The following is a 17500-nucleotide window of genomic DNA, read 5'->3' as shown; positions in this document are numbered from 1 at the left end:
CTGCTGCCTGATTCATAAGCGTCACGTCAATGTCACTCACGCCTCCAGGCCCATCAAACGTGTACCATTCACTCGGCTCATTCACAATGTGGAGGTTTTTAGCCACCACCCATTCACTTAATGCCTCAGTAGATAGGGACAACGTCCGGTGTGTTTAACGTGAGTACCTGCCGTCGACGGCCTTATCTCACGGCGCTCAAAAGCACAGCGTATCAATACAATGCGTTGATCAGCGCCCCAAAAATGCAAGGCATTTTTCAGTACCGATTGGTAGTGTGGAATGGACACACTACACACCTTGGTAAGGTTCGAGGCCTATCTAAAACCTCTGCCGTACTTTGGGTCCGGCACCCGGTTGCAATGCAACTCCACATTGAACTGACAAAACGTCAGTTCTTCCCGCATTTGGGTATAAACCACAACCACCACGATACTCCCCGAAGGGCCAGTCCGCACGAGCAGGTTGGAGCGAACTCCAAGGGCCCCTGCTCCCCGTGGTACCAGAATTAAGTCTCCGGTCAGACCTCGTAGCCGAAGCTACTACCAGTTGAGCCTCCATACAGCTCTGGACTGGTAACCAAGGGTTGAACCCCATACGCACATTACACTCACACACCTTTCACACAAGAAGCTAACCCTAACTCACAGTTAAACGCCTCCGCCGCCTAAACAATTCACGCGCAAACGACCCTAACTGTTCGGCATTCCGACTAGTGGAGATCACACCGCTAACATCTAACCGTCCATCAGTCCAGCTAATCCCCATACCCCCTAGATCCCTAATGTCCGAGTACATCGGGCACTCCGCGATCAAGTGAACCCAGTCTTCACGACGCGCCCCACACAAACACCCCGACCTATCAGAAAGGTGCCTCTGATGCAAAAATGCATTCAGAGGCCCATGCCCCGTTAACAAAAAACCCAGACTCAGACAAAATCTGAAGTCTGGGTTACCCTCAACGAACCTAACATCCCGGATGTACTCATAAGTCACCCGACCGTTAGGACTATTGTCCCAACGGTCTTGCCACCTACTCCTAACCCTATCATCTAGAAGCCTCTTGCTCCCTAGAAATCCCTCCCTCTCCACATCATCATCGGAAATCCAATCATTCCGCAGCAATGACACACTCAAGCCCCTTCTTAACCTGAATGCAACAGCTCGCTGTACAACAATCAGGTCAAGAGGGGGTGCACCTAGTAAAACCTGCATCGCATCCGTTGAAACGGTGCGACATACAGGCAAACATGCAAGCATCATGCAACGTTGCACCGAGAGGAGTTTTCGGCGACCAGAGACCGTCATCGCTGATTCCCACCATATTGCGGCTCCATAAGTGGCACAAGCCACAAATAGACCACGGTATATGGTGCGAACAGCACGGCGTCCAAGGCCCCAATCGCTCCTCAAGATGCGTCGCACTTTGCCTACGACCGCCTGCAGTCGCTCCTTCAGAATCGCTAAGTGTGGAGTAAAGCACATTCTTTCACTCATGGTCAGCCCCAGGTATTTGACTTGCGTCACATACCTGATGCTGACCCCATTCACCTTGACAATCGGTGGACGAACCGGCGACAATCTGCCCTTAAGCAGCATTGTCACCGTTTTGTCCATCGATATGTCTACCCCCACACCTAAACCCCAACTATTTACAATTTCTAAAAATTGTCCTCCCGCCCGCTCTAACTCAAATCGCGATCGACCTTCAACCAGAAGGAGAAGGTCGTCCGCATACGCACAACATTTACAGAGGGGTTCGAGCTGTCCAAGCAGAGAGTCCATCATGAGGTTCCAAATATATGGACCGCAGATGGATCCCTGCGGGCAGCCACGAACCACTCCGATCTCCACACTCCCATTCATTCCGACTAGAGAGGCTTTTCTGTCCGAAAAGTAACTCCGCCAAAGAGTAATTTCCGGACAGCCAAGCTCCTCCAGCCGTTGCAACACTCGATCCCAGCTTAGGTAATCAAATGCCCCCTTGAAGTCAACAAATATGCCAAGGACATATTTGTTGACATTCTCCCTAACAGCACCCTGAACGTAGAACCACGCATCCTCTACACTGCGTCCTTTCCTGAACCCATACTGTCTATCCGACCACATACCCCGCGTTAGCTCCTGAAGCCGTTCCACCATAACTCTTTCCAGCACTTTTCCAAGTACTGGAAGGAGACTGATGCCCCGATAAGAGCGAGGATCACTCCTGATCTTATCAGGGGACTTCAGGAGAGGTACAACCCTAGCAATTTTCCACTCGCGTGGAAAATAACCCTCCCACACGCACTTATTATAAATGGCCTCCAAGTATTCCGGAATGAACTTCCACAAGCTTTTGCACATCTCTCCGTTCAAACCATCAAAACCTGGGGACCGTTTAGACCTGACCAGGCCAAAGGCGTACCCCAACTCTCCATCGTCTAATGGAGGGACAGGTACCTCTTGTGCTTGAGGTACCTGAACCTCCGCCCTAGGAAAGAACGCTCCTAACAAAGCCCCCGCACACTCTCTCCACGTTGATAACATAGTGTCACCAACGCGAAGAGAGGTAACGTCCTCCCTCTTACGACCCCGGCAGATCCTATAGACCTGACCCCACGGGTCGTCCCTATTCTCACTCACGAAACTCCTCCACTCCTCTTCTTTAACTTTTACCAACATATCCTTATATTCCCTAGCCGCACAACTAAGTTCATGCCTAAGCTGGGACAGCCTGTCAGAATTGGACCGCCGAGCGCGTTGAAACTTTCGCCTCAATCGCCTGACAGTCCTCCTCTTCAAGGTTAACTCATGCGTCCACCACTTAATTTTCCTAACGATAAAACTTTCACACTTTCTAAGTACCCTATCATTAACCCCCCACACTACCTCATAAAGACGAGCAACCTGCTCATCGACCCCCAAATCCTCAAACGCTATAAGCGGTATACCCAATACCGCTTCCCTGACAGATCGTCCATATTGGTTCCAGTCGATACCAGAGGTACGCCATCGCCGCAATGGACTCTCATACAGCGAGGGAGGGGATTTGGGAGTAACCATAATTTGGATCAAATTATGATCACTCAATCCCCACCCTCCCTTAACCTCCCATCTAGCTACGAACGCCCTATCTGCTGCCTGATTCATAAGCGTCACGTCAATGTCACTCACGCCCCCAGGCCCATCAAACGTGTACCATTCACTCGGCTCATTCACAATGTGGAGGTTTTTAGCCACCACCCATTCACTTAATGCCTCGCCTCGACTGTGGCTTTGATATCCAGACGAATGCCGGGATACCTTACTAAACCACATCGAAGACGAGGCATTCGCATCCAGCCCTAGGATAAATGGGCTACTACTCGCAAGTAGTAGTAGCTTATCCATGTAGCCCAGGTAGGGCTCTAGGGGCTCGCTAAATTTGCAGTACAAACTAGCTACAATCAGCCTACCGAACTCCCCCTCTATCGCGACACATACACCCAGTTGTGAGGAATCCACAACTACACAATCGTAGTTGGGATCACTCACAACAATTGCAGCATTAGCCCCAAGGTCCGTGAAGACCCTGAAACTACCAGGAAGACCCCGAACCACACCATTGGTGGCGTAGGGCTCCTGGAGTAAGGCAATGCCGCACCTCCCCTCAGCCATACACCCCCCCAATTCACACATTACGGCATACGCCCCCTGGCAGTTTAACTGTATAATTCCCCCCATCAGTGTCTGGCGAGGGCGCGCTCAACAATGCCACAGTATATCGGGCAGACAGCGGACATCATAAGATGCCCAGCTGGTCTACCCTTGAATGCGCAGTTGCGGCAATGGAGTGCATTGACGCAACTGGCAGCTCTGTGGCCTTCCTGACCGCACCTCCGGCAGACATCTGATTTGGCCCTACACACAGCCACTCTATGGTCGAAACTCATACACCGGAAGCAGCCAGCAACGGGGCTATCCGGTCGCACCCGGAAGGAGAACCACTTGATGTAGCACCTACCTGCCTCCAGGAGGGCGGACATCATTTTGTCCGTACCCTCAAGGACGACATTGGTGCTACCATCAGGGGCCACCTTCCAGGGGCGACTGACCATCCTTACGTCAGACCTCTGGGACGCCGGGCTGAAATCCTGAAGGTTCAGCCGGAGTAACTCTTCCATGAACTCATCATGGGAGATCTCCGTATGAACCCCCTGGACTACAACCCGAGGACCCAACTTCCGGTTGACAGTCACGTCCAACCCCACCTCCCCGAATTTCGCGTTTGTCGCAACTTTCTCCCTCTCTAAAACAGAGGGAGTGCGGATAACCGCCCCACCACCCTTAATTGGCCTAACCTCGTGGATCCTTACCCCCAGGGAAGGACCCACCTCCTTAACTACTTTTTTAATCACTTCCTCAGAGGAAGCTGCAGGCCCCTTACTCCTAACCACAACGGACCAGGTCTCAACAGGCTTCTGCGCCACCGGTGCAATCGCCTCCAGTACAGGTGCTGGGGGCGGAGGCATCGGTGCCGATGGAGCCGGCATTGACCTGCTCGGCGGCGAGGAGTGTCCCCCACAGCTTCCTCTAAGGGCGTCAACTTGACCGCGAAGATGGGCATTCTCGGCTACAACCGTCATCAGAAGTGCCTCGTACTTCGAGGCAAGCTCCATCAGCCCCTTCACGGTCCCTATAGCGAAATTTTCGGCCCCAAAAACTACTTCGCTAAGCTCCGCCGAAATTTTCTTAATAGCCGCGACATGGCTAACCGCACCACCCCCGACAACAACACCCCCCTTAAGAGCTCCACGGTTGCTCGCGCCGCTCTTGCTCACGCTCATTTTGCTAGCGCCCTTTTTCTTCGCGCCCGTATCAACGCACGCAACACCCACTTCGCCCTCGCCCGACTTTGCGGGGTGAACAGCCGCTTTTTCAGCGGTGTCACCGTTACCGCAACCGCTACCACTACCGCTCCCACCCTCATCACCCCCCGTTTCTTCCGGCGACCCCACACGCGCCTTCCGCCGTGGCGGGGACCTTACCGATGGCCCCACCATCTCGTCTCCCGAAGTGTCGACCGTAATGGTTGATGGCCCCGACTCTTCGCTCCCAGCGAGGGACTTAACCCTCCTCCTCCGTGGTGGAGGCATCTCTACCTTCGGACTTCGCCTTTCGGTAGGCTGATCCGCCAAGCGTACCACTGACGCAGATGGGACTCGTTCAGACAAGACCCCGAAACAGCCGCTCGCCACGTACGTGCGACTGAACGCGCTGAAAAAAGTGTCGCAAGCGCAGACCCGCTCTGTAGCAGCGACGACCCAAGCGGACGATTAAGGCGTTCTCGCAAGGGTACAGCCCACAACTCCAACCAAATGGTCTGGACAAGGTCACTCAAATGACCGCCGGACGGAACAAGTCCCCGTAACGGTTAGTAGATAGGGACAGAGGGAATCTCGTTAATCCATTCATGCGCGTCACTAATTAGATGACGAGGCATTTGGCTACCTTAAGAGAGTCATAGTTACTCCCGCCGTTTACCCGCGCTTACTTGAATTTCTTCACTTTGACATTCAGAGCACTGGGCAGAAATCACATTGTGTCAACACCCGTTAGGGCCATCACAATGCTTTGTTTTAATTAGACAGTCGGATTCCCCAAGTCCGTGCCAGTTCTGAATTGATTGTTAATTGATAATCGTTATAATTTAAAAAGTATCTATACAATAATAAATCCTTTAGAAATTTTAGCAAGAAAGTTCCACAATTGGCTACGTAACTACTATCCGGGGAACAAGAATCGAAATTCTCTATTTACCCAGAACGAGTACATAAACCATGGTATTGCTTCCCAATCAAGCCCGACTATCTCAATCTTCAGAGCCAATCCTTATCCCGAAGTTACGGATCTAATTTGCCGACTTCCCTTACCTACATTATTCTATCGACTAGAGACTCTTCACCTTGGAGACCAGCTGCGGATATTGGTACGGCCTGTTGAGAAGTTTGCGTAACCCCACCATAAATTTTCAAGGTCCGAGGAGAAAATATCGACACAACAGTAAATGTCATGCTCTTCTAGTCCATCTACCATATCTCTCTTCGAAAGACTTCCATGGTAGTACGACTATAAAACAGAAAAGAAAACTCTTCCGATACCTCTCGACGGCTTCTTTATGGTCGTTCCTGTTGCCAGGATGAGCACAAAGGCCCATTTTTAATAACAAACGGATACTCAACAGGTTACGGAATTGGAACCGTATTCCCTTTCGTTCAAAATTATTCAAGTGTTTAATTACTATGGAATAAAAATTCATTCATTTCATTTCATTAAAACTTGAAAATTTTCGGCTTTCGCCTTGAACTTAGGACCGACTAACTCGTGATCAACCACTGTTCACACGAAACCCTTCTCCACTTCAGTCCTCCAAGGTCTCATTCGATTATTTGCTACTACCACCAAGATCTGTACCAATAGCGGCTCCATGCAGGCTTACGCCAAACACTTCTAAGCACACCATTGTACCCTCCTACTCACTAAAGTTTCAAAATTTATAATCCAACCGAAATTGTATTATAAATCATGTACTTTAGCGGTAATGTATAGGTATACAACTTAAGCGCCATCCATTTTAAGGGCTAGTTGCTTCGGCAGGTGAGTTGTTACACACTCCTTAGCGGATTACGACTTCCATGTCCACCGTCCTGCTGTTTTAAGCAACCAACGCCTTTCATGGTATCTGCATGAGTTGTTAATTTAGGCACCGTAACATTACGTTTGGTTCATCCCACAGCGCCAGTTCTGCTTACCAAAAGTGGCCCACTGGGCACATTATATCATAACCTCAACCTTCATATCAAGAAAGGTGAGGTTCTTACCCATTTAAAGTTTGAGAATAGGTTAAGGTCGTTTCGACCCTAAGGCCTCTAATCATTCGCTTTACCAGATAAGATTATTTTACATAATTTTTAAATGCACCAGCTATCCTGAGGGAAACTTCGGAGGGAACCAGCTACTAGATGGTTCGATTGGTCTTTCGCCCCTATACTCAATTCTGACAATCGATTTGCACGTCAGAACTGTTTCGGTCTTCCATCAGGGTTTCCCCTGACTTCAACCTGATCAAGTATAGTTCACCATCTTTCGGGTCACAGCATATATGCTCAAGGTACGCTCCAGTTAGAGGTATAAATAATAATAAATTATCATTATACATAACTATATGGAACGCCCCGGGATTGAATTAATAATGTAATACATTAAAAATTAATCCCATTATTAATACAGTTAAGTTAATTTCGCCATTAGGTTTAATATAACCCAATGACTTGCACATATGTTAGACTCCTTGGTCCGTGTTTCAAGACGGGTCCCGAAGGTATCCTGAATCTTTCGCATTGTTAATCATATAAATGCATACAATTAATATTAAAATCAATGATAATAATATTATTGTAAAATTCAAAAGAATTTTAGCATTATATATAATAAAATCTATCAACACTTTATCAAATCATCAGTAATTATTCTATGTTAATAAGCTAAAAGCAAATTAATTTGAATAAACTTAAAAACCAATGATCTTTTGATAAATATTTTATTATGTTAATAGATTACAATGTCCTTATATGAAAAAAATGCACACTATTACTATAATATTTAAAATTAAATACTACAGTTATAATGATGAATTTTTCATAATGGATATTCAGGTTCATCGGGCTTAACCTCTAAGCAGTTTCACGTACTATTTAACTCTCTATTCAGAGTTCTTTTCAACTTTCCCTCACGGTACTTGTTTACTATCGGTCTCATGGTTATATTTAGTTTTAGATGGAGTTTACCACCCACTTAGTGCTGCACTATCAAGCAACACGACTCTTTGGAAATATCTTTCTAGTAATCATTAACGTTATACGGGCCTGGCACCCTCTATGGGTAAATGGCCTCATTTAAGAAGGACTTAAATCGTTAATTTCTCATACTAGATATTAAGATATTCCATACACTGCATCTCACATTTGCCATATAGACAAAGTGACTTAGTGCTGAACTATTTTCTTTTCGCTCGCCGCTACTAAGAAAATCCTTGTTAGTTTCTTTTCCTCCCCTCATTAATATGCTTAAATTCAGGGGGTAGTCCCATATGAGTTGAGGTTGTATAAAATATATTTTAGATTGATTTGTTTATTTTTATTTAATTTTTTTGCTATTTGCTATTTTAAAGAAATATATTTTTATATCTTGATTACTCAATATTATTCAATCTTTTCATCCCTTTTTAAAATTCATAATATAATAATTAATAAAATTAACAACATTATTCCTCCACATATCATATATTTTTTTTTATTATAAATTTTTCTCAATACAATAGAGTGAATTAATTCTAGAATAAAAATTTATTTTATGCTAGACATTCCTCTTATGTATTATTTAATATAATTTAAATAATGTTGAAAATTTTTTCTTTTATGGGAATACTAAGATTCTCATTTATCATAAATTTTCGTTCAAATATGAGGTATTCAAGAATATATTTTCTATATTTCTTTTTATGCTATTAATATTATGGATTGAAAAATACAATCCAATAATATGCCATATGCTTAAATTCTATTAATTGACTAAAAGAATAAGCAACTAATTTAGCATAGTCTTACAACCCTCAACCATATGTAGTCCAAGCAGCACTTTAAAATTAATTAAAGTACATAACAGCATGGACCGCAATATGCGTTCAAAATGTCGATGTTCATGTGTCCTGCAGTTCACACGATGACGCACAGTTTGCTGCGTTCTTCATCGACCCATGAGCCGAGTGATCCACCGCTTAGAGTGATAATTTTTTTGTATTTTTTTAATTCAAAGTCAAAGAATTTTAATTTATTGAAAGTATTAATAATTAATCAATAATAAATTTTTAATACATAAGTTTAAAACATCTTTCAATAAATTGTAATTTTAAACCCAAACATTTGCAGCTGCGCATGTCTTAGGTCAACAAAAACAGTAATACCTTTTATATATTATTTTCTTCTCTATTTGTGCGTTTTCTTTTTTTAAATTTTTCAACATGTTTTTAATCACAAATAGAAAATACCATAAAAAAAAGGTATTACACACGTTAATGTGAACAAGTTAACTTATCATTTATAATATTTTATATAAATATCACAATTAAATATTATTTTCTATATAAATAATAAGTACAGCTATATGTTTAAAGGTTTTTTTATTGCGTTCAAATACAATGTATGCGAAGTTCACAATATAATATATATTGTCATAATGCATTACAAGGAGTTAAAAAAAAAAAAAAAAACAGAAAAACATTCAAAACATTGTATAATTCAAAACATTTTGAATGAAAAGAACAAAAAGAAAACTTTTTTTTCTTTTTTATTCTTTTTTTTTATTTTGTTTTTATATAATTATTTTTTTTTCTTTTCGGATAGGAACACAATAATGATCCTTCCGCAGGTTCACCTACGGAAACCTTGTTACGACTTTTACTTCCTCTAAATAATCAAGTTCGGTCAACTTTTGCGAAACAACCGTGAAACACAAGGCGTCACAGTGATCACGTCCGGAGACCTCACTAAATAATTCAATCGGTAGTAGCGACGGGCGGTGTGTACAAAGGGCAGGGACGTAATCAATGCGAGTTAATGACTCACACTTACTGGGAATTCCAAGTTCATGTGAACAGTTTCAGTTCACAATCCCAAGCATGAAAGTGGTTCAGCGGTTTACCCGGACCTCTCGGTCTAGGAAATACACGTTGATACTTTCATTGTAGCGCGCGTGCAGCCCAGGACATCTAAGGGCATCACAGACCTGTTATTGCTCAATCTCGTTACTGCTAGACGCAATTTGTCCATTTAAGAAGCTAGTGTCCTTATAATGGGACAAACCAACAGGTACGACTCCACTTATATAAACACATTCAAACACTTGTACATTCAAGATGAACGCATGAATGAAGGCTATATAAGCTTCAACACCATAATCCTGAAAGCATCTATTTAATATATTTGAGTCTCGTTCGTTATCGGAATTAACCAGACAAATCACTCCACGAACTAAGAACGGCCATGCACCACCACCCATAGATTCGAGAAAGAGCTATCAATCTGTCTTACACGCTTATGTTCGGACCTGGTAAGTTTTCCCGTGTTGAGTCAAATTAAGCCGCAGGCTCCACTCCTGGTGGTGCCCTTCCGTCAATTCCTTTAAGTTTCAGCTTTGCAACCATACTTCCCCCGGAGCCCAAAAGCTTTGGTTTCCCGGGAAGCGACTGAGAGAGCCATAGTAGTAGCTACACCCAATTGCTAGCTGGCATCGTTTATGGTTAGAACTAGGGCGGTATCTGATCGCCTTCGAACCTCTAACTTTCGTTCTTGATTAATGAAAACATCTTTGGCAAATGCTTTCGCTTAAGTTAGTCTTACGACGGTCCAAGAATTTCACCTCTCGCGTCGTAATACTAATGCCCCCAAACTGCTTCTATTAATCATTACCTCTTGATCTAAAAACCAATGAAAGTAGAACAGAGGTCTTATTTCATTATTCCATGCACAAAATATTCAGGCATTTGGAGCCTGCTTTAAGCACTCTAATTTGTTCAAAGTAATTGTACCGGCCCACAACAACACTCGATGAAGAGCACTGAAGCAGGTTTAAATAGGAGGAATATATAAAAAATACATTGTATTAATTATATATAAGAACTCCACCGGTAATACGCTTACATACATAAGGTAATGTACATACCACAATTATAGTTGTACTACCCGTATGAAGCACAAATTCAACTACGAACGTTTTAACCGCAACAACTTTAATATACGCTATTGGAGCTGGAATTACCGCGGCTGCTGGCACCAGACTTGCCCTCCAATAGGTCCTTGTTAAAGGATTTAAAGTGTACTCATTCCAATTACAGGGCCTCGGATATGAGTCCTGTATTGTTATTTTTCGTCACTACCTCCCCGAACTGGGAGTGGGTAATTTACGCGCCTGCTGCCTTCCTTAGATGTGGTAGCCGTTTCTCAGGCTCCCTCTCCGGAATCGAACCCTGATTCCCCGTTACCCGTTGCAACCATGGTAGTCCTAGATACTACCATCAAAAGTTGATAGGGCAGACATTTGAAAGATCTGTCGTCGGTACGAGACCATACGATCTGCAAGTTATCTAGAGTTCAACCAATATAACGATCGAATAATCGCTTGGTTTTAGCCTAATAAAAGCACACGTTCCAAAAGGTCCGTGTTTATTTTGCATGTATTAGCTCTAGAATTACCACAGTTATCCAAGTAACTGTTAACGATCTATGGAACCATAACTGATATAATGAGCCTTTTGCGGTTTCACTTTTAATTTGTTTGTACTTAGACATGCATGGCTTAATCTTTGAGACAAGCATATAACTACTGGCAGGATCAACCAGAATAATATATATTTCTTTTTTATATAATATTTTTTATATTATATAAAAGTTTAAAATGATATTTTCTTATTTGAAAATTATACACAAATACACAAAACATAAAAACATTTACAATATACACAACAATTTTTCTATGTTTCTTTCTTTATTATATTTTTTTTCATTATATTTCATTTCTATTGTGTGATTTTGTAATGGATTTTTTTAATTTTTGTTTTGGTATCGTGAAAAGAATTTTCGTTCTCTATACATATTATTATTTAATTATTATGTAAGAACGATATTTCTTCTTATATTGGCAAAATTTTCAAATAATATCATTCTATACATTTTACTTTATTTCAATGCATATAGTAATATATATACCTTTTTTTAAGAGTATATACATTTTTTTCTTGATTTGAAATTAATAATTTCAAATTCTATTATATTTATTTCAATAATAAATATATGATAAAAAGTATTTTCGGGTGCAACACATTAATATTTTATTTTATTTAAAAACCATCCTTTTACACATATATTTTATGAGTAAATATTAGAATAGCTCACAAATAAAACTAAAATATTGTTTAATATTTATTTCTACAATATGTTAGTATAGAATAATAGATTTTTTATGTTTTTGTATAAAACAAAATCTATTTCTATTTAAACTAACTGTAGGAAACCAGGAATAAAAAACGCTCATTATATACAATATGTTAGTACAGAATATAGAGTTTTGTATAAAACAAAATCTATTTCTATTTAAACTAACTGTATAAAAACCAGGAATAAAAAACGCTCATTATATACAATATGTTAGTACAGAATATAGAGTTTTGTATAAAACAAAATCTATTTCTATTTAAACTAACTGTATAAAAACCAGGAATAAAAAACGCTCATTATATACAATATGTTAGTACAGAATATAGAGTTTTGTATAAAACAAAATCTATTTCTATTTAAACTAACTGTATAAAAACCAGGAATAAAAAGGCACACAAAATCAACTTTCATTTTCATATTTACTTAAAAATACATATAAAGTAAAAAATATTTCCATATAAATACTAAGTAAATAAAGTCATACAAGTATGAAAATTTTCATACAAGTACTAAATACATAAATCATATAAGTATAGTAATATTCATACTTATAAGTATTTAAAAACAATTTCTTACTAATAAACTAACATAAGGAATTCAAATATATAAAAGTATAATACATTTCCTAGCAGTAAAAAATTTTCATATAAGTACTAAATGTATAAAGTCTATGAAGTAATAAATTTTCATATAAGTACTATTTCAGTATATGTCAATTTGAGCAGATTTGTGCAAATTTGTTATAAATGTTCTCTCCCATGTTGACGTTACCAACCCGAAAATATATGGAAAAATTCTTTTAACCTATTTAAAATTTAAAAACTCATATATACGTGGGTAATTTATATCATTTTCAAATATCGTCATGGTCATAATACAACTAATAACATCAAAAGTATTTTTACAATCGATTTTTTTTTTAAATTTTTAACTTGTATGACTTCATATTTAATACTTATATGAAAATTTATTACTTCATAGACTTTATACATTTAATACTTATATGAAAATTTATTACTTCATAGACTTTATACATTTAATACTTATATGAAAATTCATTACTTCATAGACTTTATATTTTTTATACTTATATAAAAATTTATTACTTCATAGACTTTATATTTTACTTCATAGACTTTATACATTTAATACTCATATGAAAATTTATTACTTCATAGACTTTATATATTTACTACTTATATGAAAATTTATTACTTCATAGACTTTATACAATTAATACTTATATGAAAATTTATTACTTCATAGACTTTATACAATTAATACTTATATGAAAATTTATTACTTCATAGACTTTATACAATTAATACTTATATGAAAATTTATTACTTCATAGACTTTATACAATTAATACTTATATGAAAATTTATTACTTCATAGACTTTATACATTTAATACTTATATGAAAATTCATTACTTCATAGACTTTATATTTTTTATACTTATATAAAAATTTATTACTTCATAGACTTTATATTTTACTTCATAGACTTTATACATTTAATACTTATATGAAAATTTATTACTTCATAGATTTTATATATTTACTACTTATATGAAAATTTATTACTTCATAGACTTTATACAATTAATACTTATATGAAAATTTATTACTTCATAGACTTTATACAATTAATACTTATATGAAAATTTATTACTTCATAGACTTTATACAATTAATACTTATATGAAAATTTATTACTTCATAGACTTTATACATTTAATACTTATATGAAAATTCATTACTTCATAGACTTTATATTTTTTATACTTATATAAAAATTTATTACTTCATAGACTTTATATTTTACTTCATAGACTTTATACATTTAATACTTATATGAAAATTTATTACTTCATAGACTTTATATATTTACTACTTATATGAAAATTTATTACTTCATAGACTTTATACATTTAGTACTTATATGAAAATTTATTACTTCATAGACTTTATACAATTAATACTTATATGAAAATTTATTACTTCATAGACTTTATACAATTAATACTTATATGAAAATTTATTACTTCATAGACTTTATACAATTAATACTTATATGAAAATTTATTACTTCATAGACTTTATATATTTACTACTTATATGAAAATTTATTACTTCATAGACTTTATACATTTAGTACTTATATGAAAATTTATTACTTCATAGACTTTATACAATTAATACTTATATGAAAATTTATTACTTCATAGACTTTATACAATTAATACTTATATGAAAATTTATTACTTCATAGACTTTATACAATTAATACTTATATGAAAATTTATTACTTCATAGACTTTATACATTTAATACTTATATGAAAATTTATTACTTCATAGACTTTATACAATTAATACTTATATGAAAATTCATTACTTCATAGACTTTATATTTTTTATACTTATATAAAAATTTATTACTTCATAGACTTTATATTTTACTTCATAGACTTTATACATTTAATACTTATATGAAAATTTATTACTTCATAGACTTTATATATTTACTACTTATATGAAAATTTATTACTTCATAGATTTTATACATTTAGTACTTATATGAAAATTTATTACTTCATAGACTTTATACAATTAATATTTATATGAAAATTTATTACTTCATAGACTTTATACAATTAATACTTATATGAAAATTTATTACTTCATAGACTTTATACAATTAATACTTATATGAAAATTTATTACTTCATAGACTTTATACAATTAATACTTATATGAAAATTTATTACTTCATAGACTTTATATATTTACTACTTATATGAAAATTTATTACTTCATAGACTTTATACATTTAGTACTTATATGAAAATTTATTACTTCATAGACTTTATGCAATTAATACTTATATGAAAATTTATTACTTCATAGACTTTATATATTTACTACTTATATGAAAATTTATTACTTCATAGACTTTATACATTTAGTACTTATATGAAAATTTATTACTTCATAGACTTTATACAATTAATACTTATATGAAAATTTATTACTTCATAGACTTTATACAATTAATACTTATATGAAAATTTATTACTTCATAGACTTTATACAATTAATACTTATATGAAAATTTATTACTTCATAGACTTTATACAATTAATACTTATATGAAAATTTATTACTTCATAGACTTTATATATTTACTACTTATATGAAAATTTATTACTTCATAGACTTTATATTTTACTTCATAGACTTTATACATTTAATACTCATATGAAAATTTATTACTTCATAGACTTTATACAATTAATACTTATATGAAAATTCATTACTTCATAGACTTTATATTTTTTATACTTATATAAAAATTTATTACTTCATAGACTTTATATTTTACTTCATAGACTTTATACATTTAATACTTATATGAAAATTTATTACTTCATAGACTTTATACAATTAATACTTATATGAAAATTTATTACTTCATAGACTTTATACAATTAATACTTATATGAAAATTTATTACTTCATAGACTTTATATATTTACTACTTATATGAAAATTTATTACTTCATAGACTTTATACATTTAGTACTTATATGAAAATTTATTACTTCATAGACTTTATGCAATTAATACTTATATGAAAATTTATTACTTCATAGACTTTATATATTTACTACTTATATGAAAATTTATTACTTCATAGACTTTATACATTTAGTACTTATATGAAAATTTATTACTTCATAGACTTTATACAATTAATACTTATATGAAAATTTATTACTTCATAGACTTTATACAGTTAATACTTATATGAAAATTTATTACTTCATAGACTTTATACAATTAATACTTATATGAAAATTTATTACTTCATAGACTTTATATATTTACTACTTATATGAAAATTTATTACTTCATAGACTTTATACATTTAATACTTATATGAAAATTCACTACTTCATAGACTTTATGCAATTAATACTTATATGAAAATTTATTACTTCATAGACTTTATATATTTACTACTTATATGAAAATTTATTACTTCATAGACTTTATACATTTAGTACTTATATGAAAATTTATTACTTCATAGACTTTATACAATTAATACTTATATGAAAATTTATTACTTCATAGACTTTATACAATTAATACTTATATGAAAATTTATTACTTCATAGACTTTATACAATTAATACTTATATGAAAATTTATTACTTCATAGACTTTATATATTTACTACTTATATGAAAATTTATTACTTCATAGACTTTATACATTTAGTACTTATATGAAAATTTATTACTTCATAGACTTTATGCAATTAATACTTATATGAAAATTTATTACTTCATAGACTTTATATATTTACTACTTATATGAAAATTTATTACTTCATAGACTTTATACATTTAATACTTATATGAAAATTCACTACTTCTTCATTTAATATTGCAAGCAAAGTATTTTGGTTAACATTTTTATTTTCATGTTATTAAAACACTTGATATACTATTATACCATATTGTATAATATGATTTTAATTCAATTACTTTATTACTTTGGTATATTAAATGATAGTCGTTTGATAACAATCCCAACATTTACCTTATTTTCAATAAATATTGAAAACAAAGTTTTATGCGTTCAAATTTTTATTTTCATGTTATGATTCTCTCAAACACTCATTAATATACCATATTGTATAATATGCTTTTATTTCAATTACTTTATTACTTTTGGTATATTAAATGATAGTCGTTTGATAACAATCCCAACACTTACCTTATTTTCAATAAATATTGAAAACAAAGTTTTATACGTTCAAATTTTTATTTTCATGTTATGATTCTCTCAAACACTCATTAATATACCATATTGTATAATATGCTTTAATTTCAATTACTTTATTACTTTTGGTATATTAAATGATAGTCGTTTGATAACAATCCCAACACTTACCTTATTTTCAATAAATATTGAAAACAAAGTTTTATGCGTTCAAATTTTTATTTTCATGTTATGATTCTCTCAAACACTCATTAATATACCATATTGTATAATATGCTTTAATTTCAATTACTTTATTACTTTTGGTATATTAAATGATAGTCGTTTGATAACAATCCCAACACTTACCTTATTTTCAATAAATATTGAAAACAAAGTTTTATGCGTTCAAATTTTTATTTTCATGTTATGATTCTCTCAAACACTCATTAATATACCATATTGTATAATATGCTTTAATTTCAATTACTTTATTACTTTTGGTATATTAAATGATAGTCGTTTGATAACAATCCCAACACTTACCTTATTTTCAATAAATAGTGAAAACAAAGTTTTATGCGTTCAAATTTTTATTTTCATGTTATGATTCTCTCAAACACTCATTAATATACCATATTGTATAATATGCTTTAATTTCAATTACTTTATTACTTTTGGTATATTAAATGATAGTCGTTTGATAACAATCCCA

At 35.0% G+C, this 17500-nt stretch overlaps 2 non-coding genes and 1 pseudogene across 2 annotated transcripts; all 3 read right to left on the bottom strand.

Moving 5' to 3' along the window:
* Positions 1 to 5363: 5363 nt before the first annotated feature.
* On the bottom strand, positions 5364 to 8122 carry LOC138858569 (large subunit ribosomal RNA; annotated as a pseudogene).
* Positions 8123 to 8624: 502 nt separating this feature from the next.
* Positions 8625 to 8803, bottom strand: LOC138858536 (5.8S ribosomal RNA). Its single transcript, XR_011397624.1, has one exon. It is a non-coding gene; the product is annotated as a 5.8S ribosomal RNA (ribosomal RNA).
* Positions 8804 to 9428: 625 nt separating this feature from the next.
* LOC138858626 (small subunit ribosomal RNA) lies at positions 9429 to 11418 on the bottom strand. The gene has a single exon (XR_011397678.1). It is a non-coding gene; the product is annotated as a small subunit ribosomal RNA (ribosomal RNA).
* Positions 11419 to 17500: the final 6082 nt, after the last annotated feature.

The sequence above is a fragment of the Bactrocera oleae genome, unplaced genomic scaffold (genome assembly GCF_042242935.1).
Source record: "Bactrocera oleae isolate idBacOlea1 unplaced genomic scaffold, idBacOlea1 ctg00000010.1, whole genome shotgun sequence".
NCBI classification, from domain to species: Eukaryota; Metazoa; Arthropoda; class Insecta; order Diptera; family Tephritidae; genus Bactrocera; species Bactrocera oleae.
The sequence above is the reverse complement of the archived record's forward strand: the minus strand, read 5'-3'. Positions and strand labels throughout refer to the sequence as shown.